We start from the raw sequence: 21,861 nt of genomic DNA, 5'->3' as shown, positions 1-21,861 counted from the left end.
TTTCATGGCTGCAGTCTCTGTCCACAGTGATTTTGGAGCTCAAGAAGAAAAAATCTGTCACTGTTTCCACCTTTACCCCATCTATTTGCCATGAAGTGATGGAACCAGATACCATGACCTTAGTTTTTTGAATGCTCAGTTTAAAACTAGCTTTTTCACTCTCCTCTTTCACCCTCATCAAGAAGCTCTTTAGTTCCTCTTCACTTTCTGCCATTAGAGTAGTATCATCTGCCTGTCTGAGGTTGTTGATATTTCTTCTGGTAATCTTGATTCCAGCCTGTGAGTTCATCCAGCCTGTTATTTCACATGACGTACTCTACATATAAGTTACTGAAATTTACAAAACTGAAAAAGTGTAAGAGATTGATACCTGTCTTGCTGATCACTGATCTTGTTTGTCAACTTAAGTGTAAGTTGCTCGGTCACATCTGACTCTTTGGGACCCCACGGACTGTAGCCCACCATACTCCTCTGTCCATGGGATTCTCTAGGCAAGAATACTGGAATGGGTAGCCATTCCCTTCTCCAAGGGATCTTCCCAACCCAGGGACTGAACGAACCTGGATCTCCTGCATTACAGGCAAACTCTTTATCATCTGAGCCACCAGGGAAGCTCTCACAACCTAAAAGTTGAGAGTTATGTTTTATTCAGTGGGAATTATTAGGACTTTAAGCCAGAGAGACAGCATCTCAAGTGACCCTGAGAGAACTGCTCTGAGGAGGCAAGGGGCGGAGCCAGGTTATACAGAAATTTTGCAACAAAGGGCAGGTAGTCCAAACATTAAAAGATTATTGTTCATTAAAGAAAACCACACATCCCAAGATAAGGATTTTAGTGTTTTTCTAATGCGGAACACACAGGTTCAATCCCTGGTTTGGGAAGATGCCCTGAAGAAAGAAATGGCAACTCACCCCAGTATTCTTACCTGAGAAATTCCATGCACAGAGATGCCTGGCAGCTGCAGTTCACGGGGTCACAAATAGTCGGACACGACTGGGCACGCAGATACAGACACACAGGGCACTTGTGCATGTCTGGGGAGATGCAAGAGTCTGGGCTCACTGCAATCATTCCTTTCATTTGCATCTCAGCTATTGGGGCCAGTATCCTGTGCTTTTACATCCTGGTTCCCTTGGGGGCTCCCGATGTGGAGTGGCTGCAGTCTGATAGCTGTTAGATTGCATGCTTTCTTCTCCTTCCTAAGTGCACTGAGGGCTCACCAGCTCACACTGGAGGGCTGCAGTCACTGATGACTGTGGTAACCTTGTTCACTGATAAGGCAAGAAACATTCCATTTCTCAAGTTCTAGAAAAGCCTCACCAGCCCACTACTCACCCTCTCCCCATGCCCTCACCTTCAATCTATTCCTTAATCTGCTTTTGAACACCCAGAACCAAAAAAGTTTTGCCAAATGAATGAATGAAATGAACAAAAAGAATGAATGAATGGATGAGATTGTTTCTGGACTTGAATGTCTCTGAAGGGAACAGATGCCTACTAAGTTCAACAAACATTCACTGAGCACCTACGGTGTACCAGGCACCATGCGCCAGCTGTTAGAGGGAATCAGAAATGAACAAGACAGGGCCGTGCTTTTTTGGCCCTCCGTTCAGTTCAGTTCAGTTCAGTCACTCAGTCATGTCCAACTCTTTGCAACCCCATGGACTGCAGCACGCCAGGCTTCCCTGTCCATCACTAACTGTCGGAGCTTGCTTAAACTCATGTCCATCGAGTCGGTGACGCCATCCGGCCCTCACCACACCCAAAACCACAAATACCCATGAAGGTTTGGGTGTGCTGGCACCAAACAGGCGAAATACCAAGAACATTTAAGCCACGTGCACACCGGCCTGGACGTCACCCCGTTTGGATTTTTGTCTTTCAAAGATCAGGTAAGAGCAGCAGAGACGATTATTAACTGGCAGTCCAGCCACACAGCACGCCAGGAGCTCAGTCTGTCCTGTCCTGCCTGTTCGAAACCACCCTCCTTGCTCCTGTGACCTCTCGCTTCCTCGGCTTCTCTCACTCCCACCAGGAGCCACCCAGCCCAGAGCAATGAGACAGGAACACAGACAGCCCAGAGCTTTCAGAAAAGGTGGCTTCCACGATTAAAAAACAGACAAACGGATCCGACACCAACTGCCCCTCTCCGGCAACCTGAACACGGACGAGAGCACAGCCTGGGGAGCTATCTGGCCCCAGGGCCCGGCACAGAACGGGGCCGCCTCAAGGAGACCGTGGTCCTCGGGGCAGCTGACCCAAGGCCAGCAACCGGCCCCTTCTGGGGCTTGTCACCAAGGACACAGGGAGTGTCCTGTTGCTGGCCAAACACACAGTAACGTACAAGGACATACGCACATGTACTCCATGGTACTGGGAGATGTATGCTATGGGCTGAACCATGTCTCCAAACTACACGCTAAACTCTGAGGCCCTGGCATCTGGGAACGTGACCTTACCTGGGTCTCGGAGGATGATCAGCAGGGGGGTTCTCACCCCCAACGTGACTAGTGATAAAACACTTTTGCCTGTCTTAGTCCATCTGGACTTCCCTAATAAAAAAATCCCACAGATGGGGTGGCTTGTAAACACAGACAGCCATCTCTCACAGATCAGGAGCCTGGGCATCCAAGATCAAGGTGCTAGCGGATTCAATGTCTGGTGACAGCCACTTTCCAGCCCAAGACAGTTGTTCTGTCGTCGTGTCCTCCCACGGAGAAGGGGCTAGAGAGCTCCCTGGGGTCTATTTTATAAGGCCACTAACCCTGTTCGTGACTACTGGAAAACCCACAGCTTTGACTATACCCACCCTTGTCAGCAAAGCGATGTCTCTGCTTTTTAATAAGCTGTCTAGGTTGGTCATAGCTTTCCTTCCAAGGAGCAAGCGTCTTTTAATTTCGTGGCTGCAGTCACTGTCCACAGTGATTTTGGAGCCCAAGAAAATAAAATCTGTCACTGCTTCCTGCTTCCAGTTTTCTCCCTTCTATTTACTACGAAGTGATGGATGCTAATAAGTTCCAGGCCTATGCCATCTGATAGGAAGAGCTGACTCACTGGAAAAGAGTCTGATGCTGGGAAAGATTGAGGGCAAGAGGAGAAGGGGTTAGCAGGGGATGAGATGGTTAAACAGCATCACCGACTCGATGGACATGAGTTTGAGCAAACTCCAGGAGATAGTAGAGGGCAGAGGAGCCTGGCGTGCTGCAGTCCATGGGGTTGCAAAGAGTCAGACGTGGCTTTGCGACTGAACAACAACCCTATTCATGAAGTCCCCGCCCTCATCATCTCCCAAAGTCCCCACCTCCTAGTGACATCCCACTGGGGATTACGTTTCAACACACGAATTTGGGGGCACACAAACCCTGGGTCTATAGCATCACTCCCTGCCTGGAGACAAGAGAGAAGTTAGGAAGGAAGCAGGGAGTGAGACTGAGAGTGTTAGAGGGAAAATAAACATGGAAACAGAGGTAATTTCTTAGGGTCCCAGGAGTTGATAGAATAAAGATCCCATTTTTCTTCCTTCTAATACATCTGGCCCACCCAATACTCTGCCTCCCACAACCAGCCTGTCTCAGTTCTCAGGGCCCCCAGCTAAGGCTCCGTGGAGACATAAAGAAGGAAGAAGAAGAGATTGAGCTCCCAGCAGGGAGAGCCAGCACTGCCTGGTCCGCAGCAGCCCTGGGACCGCCTCACCCTGCCAAGTGATTAGGAAGAAACACACAGTTCCCGCCAACAAATTTGAATCCCTAGGCGCCAGCTCTGAAAGTCTGCAGGGAGCTCTTTTGTTCCATTTCCTAGGACTATTCTGAGCAGTGCATGTGCTACCAAGAAACACTATGTGGCAATCAGGGCGTCAGGAAAAATTAATTTATGGGACTGTTTGTTTCTTTATGTTCTCAATGGCATAACAAACAGCCATCCCGCCCCCCACCCTGGCCCAGGGTCTCTGCAGACCTTCAAAACTTGCCAGAGCAAAGCTGCTTCTGGAACACACAGCCTACCACGTTCTCGGATGCAAACTGGCCCCCTGCACAGAAGGAGAGGGAAAGACACCCAAGAAACAAGACTCCCTGGGGACAGAGAACAGGCTCACCACCGCGGGTCATCTCACACACCCTGGATGCACCGATCCTCTGACCGCTCCGCACGTCTAGGTGAAGCGAGGGTCCCCACCATGTTCGCCTGAAAAACACTCTTTCCAGAAACTCTAACCACCTCTTTACCTAGAGCACCTCTCCCTTCCGTTAGAAACATCCAGACTCGTGAGGCCAATGGAAACTCACCCCCAGCCCAGGCTCCTCGACATCCTCAAGAACACATCCTCTTTGCCCCCTCCCACACCAGCACAGGAGCCCCCTTCTCCAGTAACCCCTCTTCAAGGTCTACCCACCCTCACCCCCTTTCCCAGCAGTCATTTCCTCACTGGAGTTCCTGTAACACCCACCTGGGTGGGCCCTGGCGGGGTCACCGTCCCCCCATCACATCTCCCTGGCTGGGCCCTGCACAGCCCCTTCTCTGTCTCAACCTCCCTGTGCCACGGGGCTCAGGCCACCTGGCCCCCTCCAACCGGTCCATGAAAGACTTGCCACCTGACTCTGGAACTGGGGTGCCTGCTGCCTCCACGTCCAGGCGATCTGGGGCTGTCCAGCCCACCCCTCGACATCCCAGACAGCTCACCCGCGGGCTGGGTCTTCCCCTGCACAAGCCAACACCCCCACCCACCTCGGCCCCACACAGTCCTGCGGTGTCCTGCTCTGTGGATGGACCTCCCCAAAGACAGAGCACGTCTCTGTTTGTTCACATCCTACTGGAGAACAGAACACAAGCCCGGATCCCATCTCCTCGTCAATAACCTACCCCAAGTTCCCTTCTGGACCAGGTTTCACTGCCTTGGATTCAATCACGGAGTAAAAATGCATTTAGAGAGACCATGACGGGCACTGAGGGAATGTTAAAATGAATAGGTCCCTACGTTTGTAGGGCTTGCAATTTAGTAAAAGGAAGGATAAAGTTACAGAAAAATTAGATTAGAGAGGCTAAAGTGTAATTGCAGGTTCTGAAAAACCGTCGCCGTAGAAACACCTGGTAGAGAAGAGGCTCCTGGCTCACAGGAGGAGGAAGATGCTCCAGCAGGGAAGAGAAGGGGCCTGACAGGGCTCCCGGGCCTGCATTCTTCCCTCTCTGCTTCACGCCTGCATTTCCTCCTCTGTAAGATGCCACTGCTGGAGGAGTCGGCCTCCACGGCCTCCACATCGGTGATCCCACAGCTTTAAAAAAAAGGCAACATGCCTGCGGAGCCTGGAAGGATCATTAGGAATTTGACACCTGGAGGCAGAGGGAGAATGTTTCAGGGTCTAAGCATGGAGGCTGCAAAGAGATCAGCCTGGGAAGACGGGCTGGAACCCAGGAGAAACTTACGGAGACTCGATCGAGAGGCACAGTTGTGACTTCACGAGCAGCAGTGTCTCAGCCAGAAAGTTGTCACTTTCTGGGTCAGTGGTGAGCCTGAAGGGGGGCGGGGAAGGGGGGAGAGACACCACAGAGAAGGAACAAAAATTGTCCCGGGATATGACACACGCCTGAATAATTCTGGCTTCAGGACACCCACTGAAGAGATGATTTACCTTCAGGTGGAAGAGGCCCCTACCACAGAGGTCTGCACACTTTCCACCCATGAGCCAGGGGAGCAAAGAGCCTCTCTGTCCTGCAGGCTACCCCTTCTGCAGGCAGTGTGGACAAGCTTCACCAGGGAGGGGGCCGCAGGGGCTGGCTGGTGGGGCTACTCTGGAATGATGGAGCAACTGCAGAGGAGCCAACCATGGAGGGTGAGTAGCAGGACACACACATCACCTGCTGCCATCCGGGTACCATTTCCCGGACGCAGAGACAGAGCATCACGGAACAGCTCCCTGCCTGCCTGTGAGGCTAGCAGGTCAGTGGGAATCCGAGAGGCAGTCTCTGCTGCTCCTTGGGTGCAGCTGGCACAGCCCCACCTCCCTCCAGATCACCTTTAGATGCTGGCACCCCAACATCAAACATGCCCCGTTTCAAAGGACTGCTTGAAAACTGACCCTTTGGAAATTAAAATATGTCCCAGGTCAACTGCTGTGCGGGAGGTGTTCCAAGGACAGACGTGAAGCCCTGTTTAACCGATAACCTAGCCTGAGAGACAGAGTCAGTATTTTGGTTTGGAATCCTCTGCCCCAGCAGCTCTGCCGTGTCCTGGCTGCAGGGCAGAGCTGGCAGGAACGGGGGTGACCCCAGCCTCACTGGCATCCTTTGGGGGCTGCACTTCCAGCTCGGTGCTTGCCCACCAGGTCGGGCTGCCAACCCCTGGGGAATCACAGCAGCCTTGCTCAGGTGACCCTGCAGACAGCACAAGGAGACCCTGGGCTGCAGCTGGGCTTCCTCTCATCTTCCCAGGACACCCTCTTCTCTATAAGCAAACTGGCAGGGTGGGGGGCATGGGAGAGAGACAAAAGAAGACAGAGGCGCTAAAACCAAAGAACTCGCGCTGGTGGGACCATCCAGAAGGCTCCAGAAGTGACAGCAATGTTGCTGCAGCTGGAGGTCTTCTTTGAACAGGATTCAGAGACAGGGTCACCCTCCAGCAGGACAAATCCAGCACAGCCCCACTGCACCGGCCCGAAGTTCCCTGCACCCCCAGGCAGCGTCTTGCTGCTCCCGGGCTCAGCCTGTGACCCTGACCTTCTCATCTGCCTGCCAACAGGGATTCGTCCTCAAGATCCAGCCTGCCTCACCAGCTCCAGCAGGCAGACTTCTCACCATGCCCTCATGCACTGCGCGTACCGACCCCGGCGCTAGAACAATCTGTGACTGGCTGCTTCCCAACCCCCAGACCATAGCCTCCTCAAGGACAGGGAATATACCTTTTTCCCAAGGGGCTCTGAGTTCCACGCCAGCTTTAGCAAGTACCATGTGCCTGGCCTCGGATGCCGTAAGGGCTCATTAAGCCTCTCCTTGCCCCTGTAGACGGGGGGAAGGTAGTGATGCTTGTCCTTCCTACGGGCCGCCTGAGAACTGGGTCCAGAGCACTCAGAGCACTTCCCATCAGCACCTGGTGATGGAAAGGCTAAATGAACATCTACTGCTTCCTGGCTTTCCAAAGTCAGACCCCAAGAGATTGCATATCACCTAGTTGGCACAGTTCATCACGCCATCCAGGAACTTATTTTTCTCCTAACACTGCATCCAGCTCATCAGTTTGCTCCTTAGAGAAAGCCCTGCTCTCTGCACCTACAGGCTAATCAGGAAAACACCATCAGATCCAGGCTTTAGACTCCAGGAAAGGAGGAAGATACAGACTCTCATCATCCAGGAATGACCCTCTTCAAAACCCCATCTCTCAACTTATCATCTCTGAAGAAAACAATTTTTCTGAAACTGACACACATATATAAATATTTATATATATATATATAATTTTTTATCTTGCAAAATTTCTTAAAAATGGTTGTATCGTCAAGACTGATACTCCTGGAAGAGATCTTTAAAGCAGCACATTCTTATATCTGGATCTTGATCATTTAGACCAACATATTAGTTTCACAGTGGGAGGGAAGTGGGCCCACACAAGGCAGTTAAGACCACTTGCTCAAGGTCACAGGGCTGGGTCAGAAAGTTGTACAAGCTCTGTCCTTCCGCCGAACTCCCCAGCAGGCATAGGAACAGTTGTTTCCGTTTAATTTCTTCATCTAATTAAGAAAAGGTATCCATGTGTGTCAGTGATGCAGAAACAAAGGAGAGAGGAGACCGCTTCCAGAAATGATGACCTCGGATGACTTTTTCGTCTCAAAAGAAAGAACCTTCAACTCAGTTCTTGGACCTCGAAGGTGGGAAACTCCCCCAAGTGAGTGTGGACAGGGTCCATCTTCCGTCGAAGCATTCCATTCTACTCACAGCCTCCTGGCTGCCCCTGACTGTCCACACCCCCAAGGACCCAGGGCAGATCCTTGCTTGGCCAGATCCCCTGGAAGAGTCACCCAGAGTAGCTCCAGACCAGCAGACCCCAAGGGCAGCGGACACATCTCTATCCTCCCAGTATTTAAGCATGGAGCCGGAGAAAGAACAGCACACTGTCGGGAGGGCTGGTGCCGGACCCAAGCTGGCCACAGCTCTCTTTGTGGCTGGGCCCCCGACCTCCTCCCTCCAGTCCACAGTGTCCTCAGTCACAATGGGCGGCTGGGCTGGGGATCTGTGATCACCAGTGAGCTCTGTGATGCTCACTCTCCGTGTGGACAGACTTTCCCTGTCTCCACACCAGAGAGAGAGAGGCTCCTAAGAGGGAGGTAAAATTTGCACAAAAGAAGGCGGTGGGGCCAAACCATGAACCACAGTGGAAAACACAGGCGACGTGGCTCCCGGCGTCTGGCCGGACGGCACGTTCACCCTGCTGAATGCCAGCAGCTTCCACTGAAGTGTGGGAGGTCCCTTCCGAGTCCCCAATCACATGGAGTCCACAGGCCAAGCCCTGTACTCGGGCGAGGATCTGGGTTCGACAAGCACACTTGATCAAAGCCAGGGCACTGTACAGTCTTATAAAACACAGGCGTTTGAAAGTGCTCGTGCAGGTCTCAACACCCCCATCTTCCAGGCCCGTGGGAGCCCACACCATCACCCACTGGCCACAGCTATATCCCCAGCATCTGACTGGTTCATCCGTTTCCCTTCCAAGGATCCTGACGTTTGAACCAGAGCTTCTTTTTACACAAACTTCTGAACTCCAATGGTACTGGAACTGGAAAACTCCCCTCCCATTAAAATTAGGTCGTTTGCATCTTGCTTTTTCCTGAGGTTCTCAAGCCCTGCCTGACCTCTGATGAGAAGTACCAGGGGGACTAAAGGCCACACCTCCCACAACAGATAGCAGGGTGTGCTCCCTACCCCTCACAGCCTTCCCCATTCTCAGTGGGGGCCCCAGCCCACTCTCTGAACCATCCAGAACCATCGATGGCTCCCACTGCCACAGGATCAAGGCCATAACTTGGCCTGGAATTCAACATTTCACCATCTACCCTCATCTGATCACACTAGTCATAATTCCTTTGCACTCTCTAGAAAATAATAAAAGTAAGATTTGAAAAGGCACTAGAAACCCTTAGGAGACCAGGAAAGGGGGATCTCGGTTCCCTTTCCTGAGAACCTGCTCTGGGCACCATCCCAGAGGGACCACATCCAAGAAGCATTCGGGCTGCAGGTCCGAGGGAGAGGTCAAGGCGCACACCTGTGTTCCTTCTCCCTTCCTCCGCTGTCCAGTTTCCCCTGGCCACCCAGAACCTGTCCCACCTCCAAGCTCTGACTCAATTCCCTCTTCACCAGCAGTCCAGACCCTCCTTTCCCGGCCTCTCCCTCCTGGGAACTCCCAGGGCTCTCAGGCAGGCAGTCTTCATCTTGCTCGGTCTTCATCTAGCGAGTCTCACACTTTCTTTATCCACAGGGCTTATCTGCCCTGCCCCCGGCCAGATTGCCTGGAATGCGCCCTTATCAGATCCCCAGGCCCCACTCCTGGGAAAGGGCTTCCTTCCCACCATCAAGGCAAGAAGTGAGTCTGTTTCCAGTTGGAGACCAGATCCCCCTCACCCCAAGGGGGGCAAGACCCCCTGGGGATAGTCCCCTGGGGTTCCCTCACCCGGCCTTAAAGCCTGGCAGGAGGCCAGCATAGGCTATTTGTTGCTTGGGCTTTTTATGAGATTGTGCCTGTTCTCTGGGAAGAGGGCAGGAAGAGAGAACTTTCGGAGCTGGACATCCACAAGATCATGAGGGCCCAGTGAGTAACCCCTTCCTCCTCAGGACCCTGATCGTCCAGATTCGCAGGAGGCCCAGAGCTGGGTGCCCAGGACAGTGCAGGGGAGCTGGGGAGCCTGCGGGAGGGTAGGATCGGGGGGCGGTGGCGGAGAACTTTCTGCGCGCCCCTGGGGAAGGGAAGGTGTGGAGGCACGCGGGCGGCCGCGGTCATGGGCGCCGGGATGTGCAACGCAGAGGACGCGGCGCCGACCCACCGCGGCCGGGCTGACCTGCCCGCCGCCTGCCCGCGCTCCGCCGGGTCGCCCCGGCCAGACCCCATCGGCCGCCCCCGCCGCCCTCGGGACCCGCCGGAGCTCCGGGACGCGGCGGCACCGGGGCCACCAAGGGGCAGGGCCGGGAAGGCGCCCCTGGCGGGGATGGATTGGCCGTCGCCGCCGCCGGATCCGCTCGGTACGGCCACCTCCCCGGGGGCCCTGGGCCGCGCCCGCCCCGGCGAGGCCGACACAAAGGGGCCGCGCGTCACCCACCTGGTCCCGCGCGTCCGGGGCCCCGGGGGTGGGGGCCGCCGCTCCTGCTCGGCCGCGGGCGGGGCTCTGAGCGCGGAGGTTCGCGGTCCGAGGCCGGCTGTCCGCGCCGCCCCGCGCGGAGCCGCCCTTTATTCCCGCCCGCCCTCCAGCCGGGGCGCGCGGCCCGCGGGGGGAGACTGGGCGGCGGCGCCGCGCTGCACAAAGACGCGGGGCGCACGGGCTCGGCCCCCGCCCCGCCCGGCGCGCAGCGCCCCCTGCCGCCCGCGCGAGGCCCGCGGGGACCCCCGGCCCCCCCAGAACCGCCCAGACCCCAGGCCGCCCGGAGGAACGCCGCGGCCTCGGTTAGGTGGTGGCCGGAAGACGGGGGCCCTGATGCCGACTCTCGGGGGGCACAAAGATCCGCAAGCTGGGAGAGGAATGGGGGACCCAAAACACTCTTAGCGCGGCGATAGAAAGAGAACCGGGCCGGGCCGCTTCGAACCAGATCCGGGCTCCCGGAACCTGGGCTCCATGCCCCGGCGCGTGGGGACCGTGCGTAAAGGCTGGGGGCCTTTCTAAGCCAGCCTCTTACCGCGCCAAAGGTCTTTGCCTCCCCGTACCTGACCTGCTGGACGGATGGAGCACCGGGCTCGTCCGGTCCCTCGGCTCTGTGAATTCCCGGGTTCCAGGCTGGGCTGTTGACTTCCTCTGCTTTAGGGTTTCGAGCTTGTTAGAGCCAAAGGTATTTGAAGGTAGAATTTTCCTGTAAGATTTCTCCTTGCCACTCCCCCTAGTAACTAGAAGTTACACAGGTATTAAATTCTGTCTCCAGCATGCATACCTGAACAAAACCTACTGATGTGTATGAAAGATTGCCTCCTTCAATACATAGATTCTTCCCCCCCACGAAGTACGGGAAAACCCACCCTCACCGCTTTTGTCCTTAACACCACACCCTCCACAGCGTTGACTCTGCACTCTAATACCATCCCCCAATGGGCCCAGTGACCTTAACCAAGCAAGTTAGTTAACTTCTTTGTGTTTTGATTTTCTTATCTGAAAACTACCAATGGTCATAGAAATCTTGGCAGAGATTAAATAAGGCATATAAGCAAAGAGCAATCTCAACATAACTGGAAAATTAGCTGTACTTTGGCTCATTTCCCCCCAAACTACAACATTCTTAGCTATCTTGACACTGCGTAATTTATCTTCCTCTACTACATACACATCTTTAACAATAATAATAATAATAATAAATCTGTCTCATCTACACTGAGAAGTTATTCTGGTAACTTCTCAAATATGAATCCCTCCCCAAATATGAATGAGCGCTTCTGATGTCTCTGTCAAATTCTTTGTATAAATGTCATCATTCAAGAAAAAAGGCACAATGGGAAGAATTCTAACAACACGTGGTTACTCCAGCCTCTCACCAGAAGATGAAAATGGTTCTGCATAAAGGCCTGAGCTTCACGGAAAATATATTCGGCCCTTCTGTACACTGGTTGTGGAGCCAGGAAAGCACTGGTGCGATACTGCTTATGAATGAAGGGATAGATGGATGACAGCAAGTATCCAGGGAAGTGATGAATGTGTCCAAACGGATACAGATGCTTCTGTAGTTACCAGGGGCGTGGGAATCAAGCCTGGGGGAGAGAGGAGGGGGAGGTTGGCAGGGAGAGGGTTGATGTACAAAACCAACCTCTTATCCAATTGTGTCATTGAGCCTTTGTGTCTCTTGCAAGTGCTTAAGCAGTGATGTGTATGTGTGTGTGTGTGTGTGTGAGGTCATTCCCATGTTTGTTTGTCTTTGTTAACCTGCTTGTTGTTGGGGAGACGGGGAAAGACGACATCATCATTGATAACACAGTTTGCAGCAGGCTGTGCCCTGAATCTCAAAAGTCTCAAAACTTTTCTCTATGAAGTCTTCCTAACTCATCACTGCTTTCCTCATCTCCAGAGGTCTGGAGTTGTGTAATAGTTCATTTGTCTCCATGGCATCTGTTAGACTTCATGTTTTGGATATTTACTGTCTGATTATTAGGTCATAAGAGTCTGTAGATGAGAAACGAAATAAATTTTCCATTGAATTTCCCAGAGGGCCTTGGGCATAGTAAGTGCTCAGTAAATGTAGATGAGCCTTCTGCCCTGAGCTGTGTCCTTCCTAGTTCTCTCCAGTGAACTGCCTGTATCTCTCGAAGTCACATCCACCCATCACTGATTGATTTTCAGTCCATTCCTCTCACGGCTTTCAACCATCTCACCCAGACGTTTGTTGTGTCAAGCTCATTTTTAAAAATAACCACTGTTGCTAAGCACTTGTGCCTGTGGGTAACATGACTCATTGTTCTGAAGAAGCCCCTTGTTGATTACCTACTGAGGGCAAGATTTTGTGCTAGGTTGTTGCCAGGGATTCAGTGCCCCGGCAAATGGTCCAGAGGCTGGAGAAATGGAAGTCCATCAGGAAGTTCCTTCTCTAGCTACAAAACTGAGTGAAGATCAAGATTCATTTGGTGGCTTAAATTTAAACCTTTTCAGGCAGTGGAGTTTGCATGGGTTCGTAATCACACATTCTGAAAGTCCAGAACATTCACATTTCTTTAATTTTTAAAATTGCCTTAAATTCAGTTCCTTATTTCTGGAGAGTAGCAGGCAATTAAATGTCAGCTGTTGCTCTGATTATCTCTCCCTGGAGGGCCCTGGGTCCCTGGGGGATTTTACAGTGCTGGGATCCAAGGTGTAACCCTTCATGCTCAGCCCATCTCCCTGTCTATCTAGCAGGCTCCTTCCCTGAGCCTTGCGGTCCCTTCCAAGCAGGCTACCCTCAGTTTCTCTTCCAGGGGCCCAGCTTCGCAGGTGGGCCAGAAAGCTGACAGTTTCCTCACCTCCCAGGGTGATGCAAAGTCTCTGCTGCTCTCAGGGATTCTTGGAAAAGCTTTTCTTGTCCAACCCCTGCCTCCATTCCCACAAACACCTCCCCTCTTTCTTTCCCAGCCTTGTTGTTGTTCAGTTGCTAAGTCGTGTCTGACTCTGCGATTCTATGGACTGCAGCACGCCAGGTTTCCCTGTCCTTCACCATCTCCCGAAGTCTGCTCTAACATATATCCATTGAGTCGGTGATACCATCCAACAATCTCATCCTCTACTGCCCCCTTCTCCTCCTGCCCTCAGTCTCTCATAGGACTTCCCTGGTGAGCTCAGATGGTAAAGAATCTGCCCACAATTCTTAAGGAAGAAAAATAAAATTTAGGAAAGATAACACATGGAAAGGGGGAAATTCACCCTTGCAATCACGTAGAAAGAGCGCTGCTAGGGGAAAATTGGGCTTCCCTCATAGCTCAGCTGGTAAAGAATCTGCCTGCAATGCAGGAGACCTGGGTTCAATCCCTGGGTTGGGAAGATCCCCTGGAGAAGGGAAAGGCTACCCACTCCAGGATTCTGGCCTGGAGAATTCCATGGACTGTATAGTCTATGGGGTAAAGAGTCAGACACGACTGAGCGACTTTCACTTTCACTTTCAGGGGTGAATTGTGTCTCCAGATTCATAGGTTGAAGTGTTAGCCTACCCCACCTCCTGACATGAACTCATATGGAAATAGGGTCATTGGAGATGGAATTAGTTCAGATGAGGACATACCGACTCAATGAGGACATACTGACTCAATGAGGACATAGACTCAATGGACATGAATTTGAGTAAACTCCAGGAGTTGGTGATGGACTGGGAGGCCTCGTGTCCATGGAGTCGCAGAGTTTGACAGGACTGAGTGACTGAACTGAACTGAACTGAGGACATACTGGAGAAGAGTGGGCCCTAATCCACTGACTGGTGTCTTCATACAAAAGGCAAATTTCAAGGGACTTCCCTGGGGGTCCAGTGGCTAGGACTCCGTGCTCCCAATGCTTGGAGCCTGGGTTCCACCTCTGGTCAGGGAACTAGGTACCACAAGCCACAACTAAGAGTTTTCATGCCTCAACTAAAGATCCTGGGTTCGGCAACTAAGAACTGGCATAGCTGAATAAATAAGTAGAAACAAATATTAAAAAAACAAAGGGTAAATTTCAAAACAGGTACATAAAGGGAGCATTCTGGGAACATGAAGGGATAGAGATAAATTAATTTATGGAGATAAATTAAGCATCACCAAAGATTCCACCTGACCCCCAGAAGCTAGGAGAAGACCTGGAACAGCATTTAGGTTCCTCTCAGCCCTCAGGGGAGAAGGCAATGGCACCCCACTCCAGTACTCTTGCCTCGGAAACCCCATGGACAGAGGAGCCTGGTAGGCTGCAGCCCATGGGGTCGCGAAGAGTCGGACACGACTGAGCGACTTCACTTTCACTTTTCACTTTCATGCACTGGAGGAGGAAATGGCAACCCACTCCAGTGTTCTTGCCTGGAGAATCCCAGGGACGGAGGAGCCTGGTGGGCTGCCATCTATGGGGTCGCACAGAGTCGGACACGACTGACACGACTTAGCAGCAGCAGCCCTCAGGACAAACAAACCTTGCTGGCTCCTTAATCCCAGACTTCTAGCTTCCATAACTGTGAGACAGTAAACATCATACAAAGGTCGTAGAGTATGTGCTAATAAGAAGATTTCCATGCTGATAAAAGAGCAAAAATATTTTTCTGGCACCTCTCAGGAAATAGAGACTTGTTCGCTACTAAGCAGACTTGTTTTGCCTTGTTCGCTACTAAGCCCAGCACAGGAAGAACAGGTTCTGGGCACTTAATACATATTTGTTGAATAAAATAGACGAATCTTGTCTTCCAGGCTTGTCTACTAACTTGTCCTTCTACGTGGCTCAGATACAAAGGCCACAGATGCTACATAAACATTTAGATCAGAGAGAAAGTTTCATCTCATCTTTTCATGTCACACATAGAAACACTGAGGTTGAAAGTGGTCCTTGAAGTTCCCAAGATTGCTGCCAACTAGAGACATACATGGTGCTGTTACTTGCTGTTACTCAAGGTTCCTGGCCAATTCAGTTATTTTCACGTTTTACGATATTGCTTTTCTGGAATAATCAATAGGATATGACCTTTGTGGCTTGACAGAATTTTAAAAGGTTTTCCCAACTCTCAAGGAGTGATTAAGTTATATTCAACATTAGATGGACTTAACTGTGGGCAGAAAGTTGATGCTCACTGAACACCCATGTGCTACTGCACAGGTCCCAGCCCCTTGCAGTTAGGAAGGGGCATGTGACTCATTTTGTTCACTAGACAATCAGCAAGACTGTCACCTCTGGGCTGAGACTGAGAGAGAAATTTCAAGACTTCTAACTGGCCTGGCCGGTCCCCATTACAGAAACCACAACGCCACCCACTGCGATGGTTGGACTCTACAGCGAGGTCAGCCTGAGTCCCTGGATTGTCTGCTGTCAGGACAATTCCCAGGAGACAGACACGCCTGTGTTAAGCTATGGGAGTCTAATCTATAACTTACTCATGCATTTCTTCCACACTGCTTTTGTTGTTGTTGTTTATTCAATAGTGACGTGTAGTGAAAGTCACTCAGTCATGTCCGACTCTTGCAACCCTGTGGACTGTAGCCCGCTAGGCTCCTCTGTCCATGGGATTCTCCAGGCAAGAATACTGGAGTGGGTAGCCATTTCCTTCTCCAGGGGATCTTCCCAACCCAGGAATCAAACCCAAGTCTCCTTCATTGCAGGCAGGTTCTTTACCAACTGAGCTACCAGGGAAGCCCTAAGTCATGCCCAACTCTTTACGACCCCATGGACTGTAGCCCGCCAGGCTCCTCTGTCCATGGGCTTTCCCAGGAAAGAATACTGGAGTGGATTGCCATTTCCTCCTCCAGGGGATCTTCTCATCCAGGGATCGAACCTGTGTCTCCTGCATTGGCAGGCAGCTTCTAGACCCACTGAGCTGTCGAGTACAGTCACTCTCCTGGGTCTTAGGGAAAGTCAAGCGCAGTGCCAGGGAAGGAAAGCAAGTCATCAAGTCTTAGCCGAATCCCCGTTTGAGGCAGGTGGCCAGCTGTCAGAGAACATGAAAACCTGAAAGGAACTGAGGATCAGAGAGGCAGAAGGCAGCACCACGTAGAGCTCCTTTATCAGGGGCATGACCATGTGCTGTCACGTCTTTTATTTTGTTGTGAAAGTCGCTCAGTTGTATCCACATGTCCGTTCTCTTTGTGACCCCATGGACTATACAGTCCATGGAATTCTCCAGGCCAGAATACTGAAGTGGGTAGCCTTTCCCTTCTCCAGGGGATCTTCCCAACCCAGGGATCAAAACCAGGTCTCCCGAATGGCAGGCAGATTCTTTGCCAGCTGAACCACCAGGGAAGCCGTCTGTAAAGTCTTAAAGGTCATTAAAATACAGGCTGAGGGTGCGTGGGATGGCTGCTCAGGGCGCTGCAGAGGGCTTGGGTGAGGTTCGGCAGGTCGGTGCTCTGGTGCCTTGAGCAGAGCTGCCTACGGAACCAGATCGCTCACCCCAGGCTGCTGGCCTGGCAGGTATCAACGGCTCCCTTCCTGGGAATCATCTTTTATCAGAGGAAGCTGCCTCACCCAGAGTTCTGGAGGCAGCGCTTCTAATAATTGATCCTCTGGGAGTTAAAGGCCTGCCCAGCCGCCTTAACTCCAGACAGTCCAGCGGCTGCAGCTCTCTTCAGCCTCATCCCAGGCCCTCTACTCCCCACTCTCCCTGGGAGCCCCTCGGAGAACATCCTGCCAGCAAACACTGGGTATCAGACCTGCTTCCCTGGGGGGCTGACCCCTGGACCCAGGGCTTTGCGGGAGGAGCCCGGCACAGCCACACAGACGGAGCCAGGGGTCATCAGGAGGTTCATCTGGTTTGGTGAGGACTGGAAATGAGGGTGGGGGTGGGTCCTGGGAGCCAACATCCACGGGGCCTTGGGTACCACCTGTGGATGGATAGTTCTGGGGAACCTAGGATAAGAATAGAACTGGGGTGGGGGGGAGGTGTGAAGGCCCCTAAACAGAGCTGGAGAGACCTTCGGAGACTTTTGTTTCTGTTTGCCTCTAAGAACCATTCGATTTCTTTGTGCGTGTTTGCTCAGCCGCTCAGTCGTGCCTGTCTCTTTGTGACCCTGTGGACTGTAGCCCACCAGGCTCTTCTGTCCATGGTATTCTCCAGGCAAGGATACTGGAGTGGGTTGCCTTGCCCTCCTCTCCAGGGGATCTTCCCGAGCCAGGATCGAACCCTCGTCTCCTGCATTGGCAGGTGGGTTCTTTACCACTGTGCATCCTGAAAAGCCCTGACTTCCTTGTATTTAACTCTTACTCTGCTATGATTTTAAAGCTACTTTATTGTAAGGAAATTATTCAGTCCTCTGAAGTGCTCTATCCCCGGACAGTCTGGGGTCCTCTTCTAATATTTTGGAACTCGGTTCCCGGCTGTTGCTTTGGTGTCTCCTCCATGACTCCGTCTGGATCAGGGTGGGTGCCTGACCTGAGCTCTCAAACTCCCCACACTCTTTCTGTGTCTATGGCCCCGGCCCCAGGCAGGACTGATCACCGAGTTAGGATGGAAGAACTCAGCTTCCTCTTCCCCCCTCTGCCTCTTGCATGTGTATGAAGATCTGAATCAATTCTCTATCTCCCCTTTTCCTTCCTCTGCTGTGTCACATCTGTGTATGAATGTCAGATATCAAGCTGTATTTCTGAGAATCTCGTCTTATCACAGGCTCTTAGGGTAAGGCCTCATCTCATTTCCCCGAAAGAAGACACATAATCACAACATCTTATCAAGAGAAGGTGCTGCAGACTCCAGCAGACAGCACACGCCAACTGAGCAAAACCCAAAGACACAGAGTCGGGGTCTCCTGGGAGTGGAGAGGTGTGGGGAGCAGCCATTCTCAGAGCCTGGAGCCCTGGGCGCCCTCCCCAGCGTTACTGACTGGTGGTCTCTCTGCCACGGGAGGGCAGGCCAGCAGGAACTCGTTACCTGGAGCCAGATCAGCTGTCACCTTGATCTTGGCCGTCCAGCCATCAGAAATGAATATCTGTTTTTTCGCGGGGCCCCCAGTCAGTGGTGAATTAATAAGGCTGCCAGAGCTGACATGCTGCAGGTCAGGGCGGTGCAGACAAGACTGCAGTCAAGTGACATCTGAGTTATGCTGGAAGGAGCGACAAGATGTCCTTGTGAAAATACACACATACACACATACTCCCCCTTCATGCATGTGCACATGCACACACACACACACACACACACACATGTCTTGTGACTCCTCAGTAACAGCTTATGGGGAGGAGTTCTAGCAAAGATCACTACAAAGCAAACCTCAAGAGAGAACTGACCAGTAGAGGCCAGTCTACTCAGACACAGAACCAAGGGGGATTCAAGGTGAGATATTATGCTTTATCAGTTCAGTTCAGTCGTTCAGTCGTGTCTGACTCTCTGCAGCTCCATGCACTACAGCACTCCAGGCTTCCCTGTCCATCACCAACACCTGGACCTTGCTCAGACTCATGTCCATCAAGTCAGTGATGCCATCCAACCATCTCATCCTCTGTCGTCCCCGTCGCCTCCTGCCTTCAATCTTTCCCAGCATCAGGGTCTTTTCTAATGAGTCAGCTCTTCACATCAGGTGGCCAAAGGATTGGAGTTTCAGCTTCAGCTGAATATACAGCACTGATTTCCTTTAGGATAGACTGGTTTGATCTCCTTGCAGTCCAAGGGACTCTCAAAGAGTCTTCTCCAACACCACAGTTCAAAAGCATCAGTTCTTTGGTGCTCTTATAAGAGATGAATATTTGGTCTTCACCCCCATTTCTAGTGCAGAGCTCCTAAAATCCATGGAATTTCCTAAGTGATGATGGTACTGACCTGGGTTCCTAGACTCTAGTCGATAGAAATTGCTGAGAGGCCAGATGAGGAATTCAGGTGGGGCTTTACTGGGACACATGCTGCAGCAAGAAGGAGTGAAGACAAGTAACAAGTTCCCTCGTTCACTCCCCAAAGGGGGCGAGCTGGTCCCTTAAACAGGGTGAGGATGGGGGCAGACGGGTGGGTCAGGAAGGAGGGGGTGGCTTGGATGGTCAGTGCACCCCTTGGGGGTGCTGCCTGCAGGGGTCACGCACAGGACACTCCTTTATTCTCCCAGCTCCGGAAGTAGCAGCTGGATTTTGGCCTTTGTGTATTCTGTGCATCATTTGCCCCAGTTGTGCAACTGCACAGCTGCTTTTAGTCCCTTCTAGTTTCTTCACATCCTGTTGCCCTAGGAGACATTGGTCTAAGTGCAAGCTCTCAGGGAGGGGGACAAAGGGCTCCTGATCCCAAGTCCCAGCCTCTTTCAATGACATGAATACAGAAGTCTTTTGCTATGAAACAAAGCAGACTTTGGGCAGGCCCTAGGCCACCTATGGTGGAGGGTGATTGCCAGGGCACCCAGTCATGTGATGGGAGCCTTAGAAGTTTCAGTCCCAACCTCAGACCTCCAGAAGGGGGAGTGCAATCACCAGGGACCAGTGGTGTCGTGCTACAGAGTGAGTCCTCCACAAAACCCAAAGGGACTGGGTTCAAAGAGCCTCCGGATTGGTGAACAGGCGCAGATTCAGAGTGACTGGTGCCCCTCCAGAGGGCATGTAGCAGCTATGTCTAAACTGCATCCTTTTGTAATAAACTGGTAACCTAGTAAGTACAGTGTTTCTCTGAGTTCTGTGAGCTGGTCTAGCAGATTAATCCAACCCTAGGAGGGAGTTCTTGGACCCTTCGATATAGCTGGTCAGTCAGTGAGAAGCACAGGTGATAACCTGCAGTTGTGATGGGCATCTGTATTGGGGATAGGGTAGTAAGGTGCCCTCTGGTGGGACCGAGCTCCTGACCCATAGGATCCGATGCTGCGTGTGTGTGCTATCATATCCAGCTCTTCCCTACCCCATGGACTGCAGACCACCAGGCTCCTCTGTCCATTGGATTCTCCAGGCAGAAATACTGGAGTGGGTTGCCATGCCTTCCTCCAGGGGATCTTCCTGACCCAAGGATTGAACCTGAGTCTCTTATGTCTCTTGTATTGGCAGGCGAGTTCTTTACCACTAGTGCCACCTGGGAGGCCCAGGGTCTGATGCTACCTCCAGGTAAAGAGTGTCAGAATTGAGTTGAATTGTAAGACATCAGGCTGATATGGGAAAATTGCTTGCTGGGGTGGAAAAAACTCACGCATGGGAATTGAGGGTAGAATGAGACAAGGACAAGCCGAGATGGCCCGAGTTAAAATAATAAATCACTTTTGGGCATTTCCCCAGATCCTCCAGGAATGAGTTCGCCCAGAGAAGTTTTGTTTTCATTATTATATGTATATTTTCTAGATAAAGTGAATTCCCAGAACACAAGTTGCACTCACATTCCTAATCAAATTTGTAAACAGTTCAAAACCCAAATCTGGTGGGGTTTTTTTTTTCCAAATTAACTGCGGTTTTTAGGATGCCATTGAATCTCTTCTCATCTTTTCATGTGAATTGTTAAGAACTGGCTGTTCTCATTAAAGTATAAGAATGCTCGTTGGTTTTACAATCCTACAGAAGATATGTGGAAAATAAAATTGAGTAAGAACTCAATTCTATTAAAAATATGCACTACTGGAAATATGCATGAAATGAATTAGCAGTTGTCTCTGGGCAACTGTAATTATGGGTGATTTTTATTTTCTTCATTTTTCTGTATTCTCTTTCTCAAATATTCTCCAAATGCTTATTCGTCTTAGAATCATGGGGGGAACATGTGGTTAAAAAGCCTTTCTCATCTTTCAAACCCAACTCAATGGCATCTGAGTTGAACTTGCTATGTGGGCTTTCTGTGGAATTTCCCATTCTTTGCCACTGACTGGAACAGCAGATGCCAGCAGAGACTTGGCGCTGGACTGTGCTCCCCAGACATGGCTGCCTGTGTCCCGGCTACAAGGCTGGACAACTTGGGCTGCCTCTTGAGTCTCCTTCACTGTCCTCAAGTCCCTGGATCTGATCCCTGTCCTGGGGGCTGCAGCCCAGGGTTGGCCTGACAAGTCCAGGGTGGGCAAAGATAATGAGGCCATATCCTTCTTGAAGAAGTGAGTAAAGTGAAAGTGAAGTCACTCAGTCATGTCTGACTCTTTGCAACCCCATGGACTATAGCCTACGAGACTCCTCTGTCCATGGAATTTTCCAGGCAAGAGTACTGGAGTGGGTTGCCATTTCTTTCTCCAGGGGATCTTTCCCACCCAGGGATCAAACGTGGGTCTCCCACATTGCAAGCAGACACCTTTACCATCTGAGCCACCAAGATGGCTCACCTCTACCTTCTGAGCTCAAGAAGTAAGTACTTACAACTAAAGATTAAATGTACTTACAACTGAAGATTAAATGCAAGGACATGTCTGAGAAAATGCCCCATGTCCAAGAAGGGCCAGTCCGAGTCTGGAGGGCGTGAGGTGGGCATTGGAGCTGGGGGTGTAGAACCCTTGGCTCCAAGAGCTGGGAAGACACGGGAAGGGGAAATCAGGCTGGGGGAGGAACAGAGGCAGGCCTGGCCTGAGGCATCTGAGGGGCGGGGACCGAGTGAGCAACTCAGAACCCGGTGCTCCGAGTGGCTCCGCACCACCTGGGACTCGG

General features: G+C 51.7%; 1 protein-coding gene across 42 annotated transcripts in view; it reads right to left on the bottom strand.

Annotated features, from left to right (window-relative positions):
• The window catches only part of RNF144A (ring finger protein 144A), a 206,231-nt gene extending 194,150 nt beyond the window's left edge, over positions 1–12,081 (bottom strand). For 11 of the 42 annotated variants that reach the window (XM_081597064.1, XM_081597094.1, XM_081597073.1 and 8 more), the window contains exons 1-2: positions 11,709–11,998; positions 10,893–11,069 (exon numbers count right to left, since the gene is read on the bottom strand). The gene's annotated coding sequence lies outside the window, so the exon portion shown is untranslated. Of the gene's footprint in view, positions 1–5,083; positions 5,327–5,419; positions 5,507–5,625; positions 5,803–6,072; positions 6,164–6,891; positions 7,080–10,035; positions 10,249–10,293; positions 10,417–10,892; positions 11,070–11,708 lie in introns of those variants that run through there. The other 31 variants (XM_081597097.1, XM_081597099.1, XM_081597063.1 and 28 more) reach the window with 14 other exon arrangements.
• Positions 12,082–21,861: the final 9,780 nt, after the last annotated feature.

This window comes from Giraffa tippelskirchi, chromosome 4, assembly GCF_054371585.1.
Source record: "Giraffa tippelskirchi isolate mGirTip1 chromosome 4, T2T-mGirTip1v1.2.pri, whole genome shotgun sequence".
In the NCBI taxonomy this organism is placed as follows: Eukaryota; Metazoa; Chordata; class Mammalia; order Artiodactyla; family Giraffidae; genus Giraffa; species Giraffa tippelskirchi.
The sequence above is the reverse complement of the archived record's forward strand: the minus strand, read 5'-3'. Positions and strand labels throughout refer to the sequence as shown.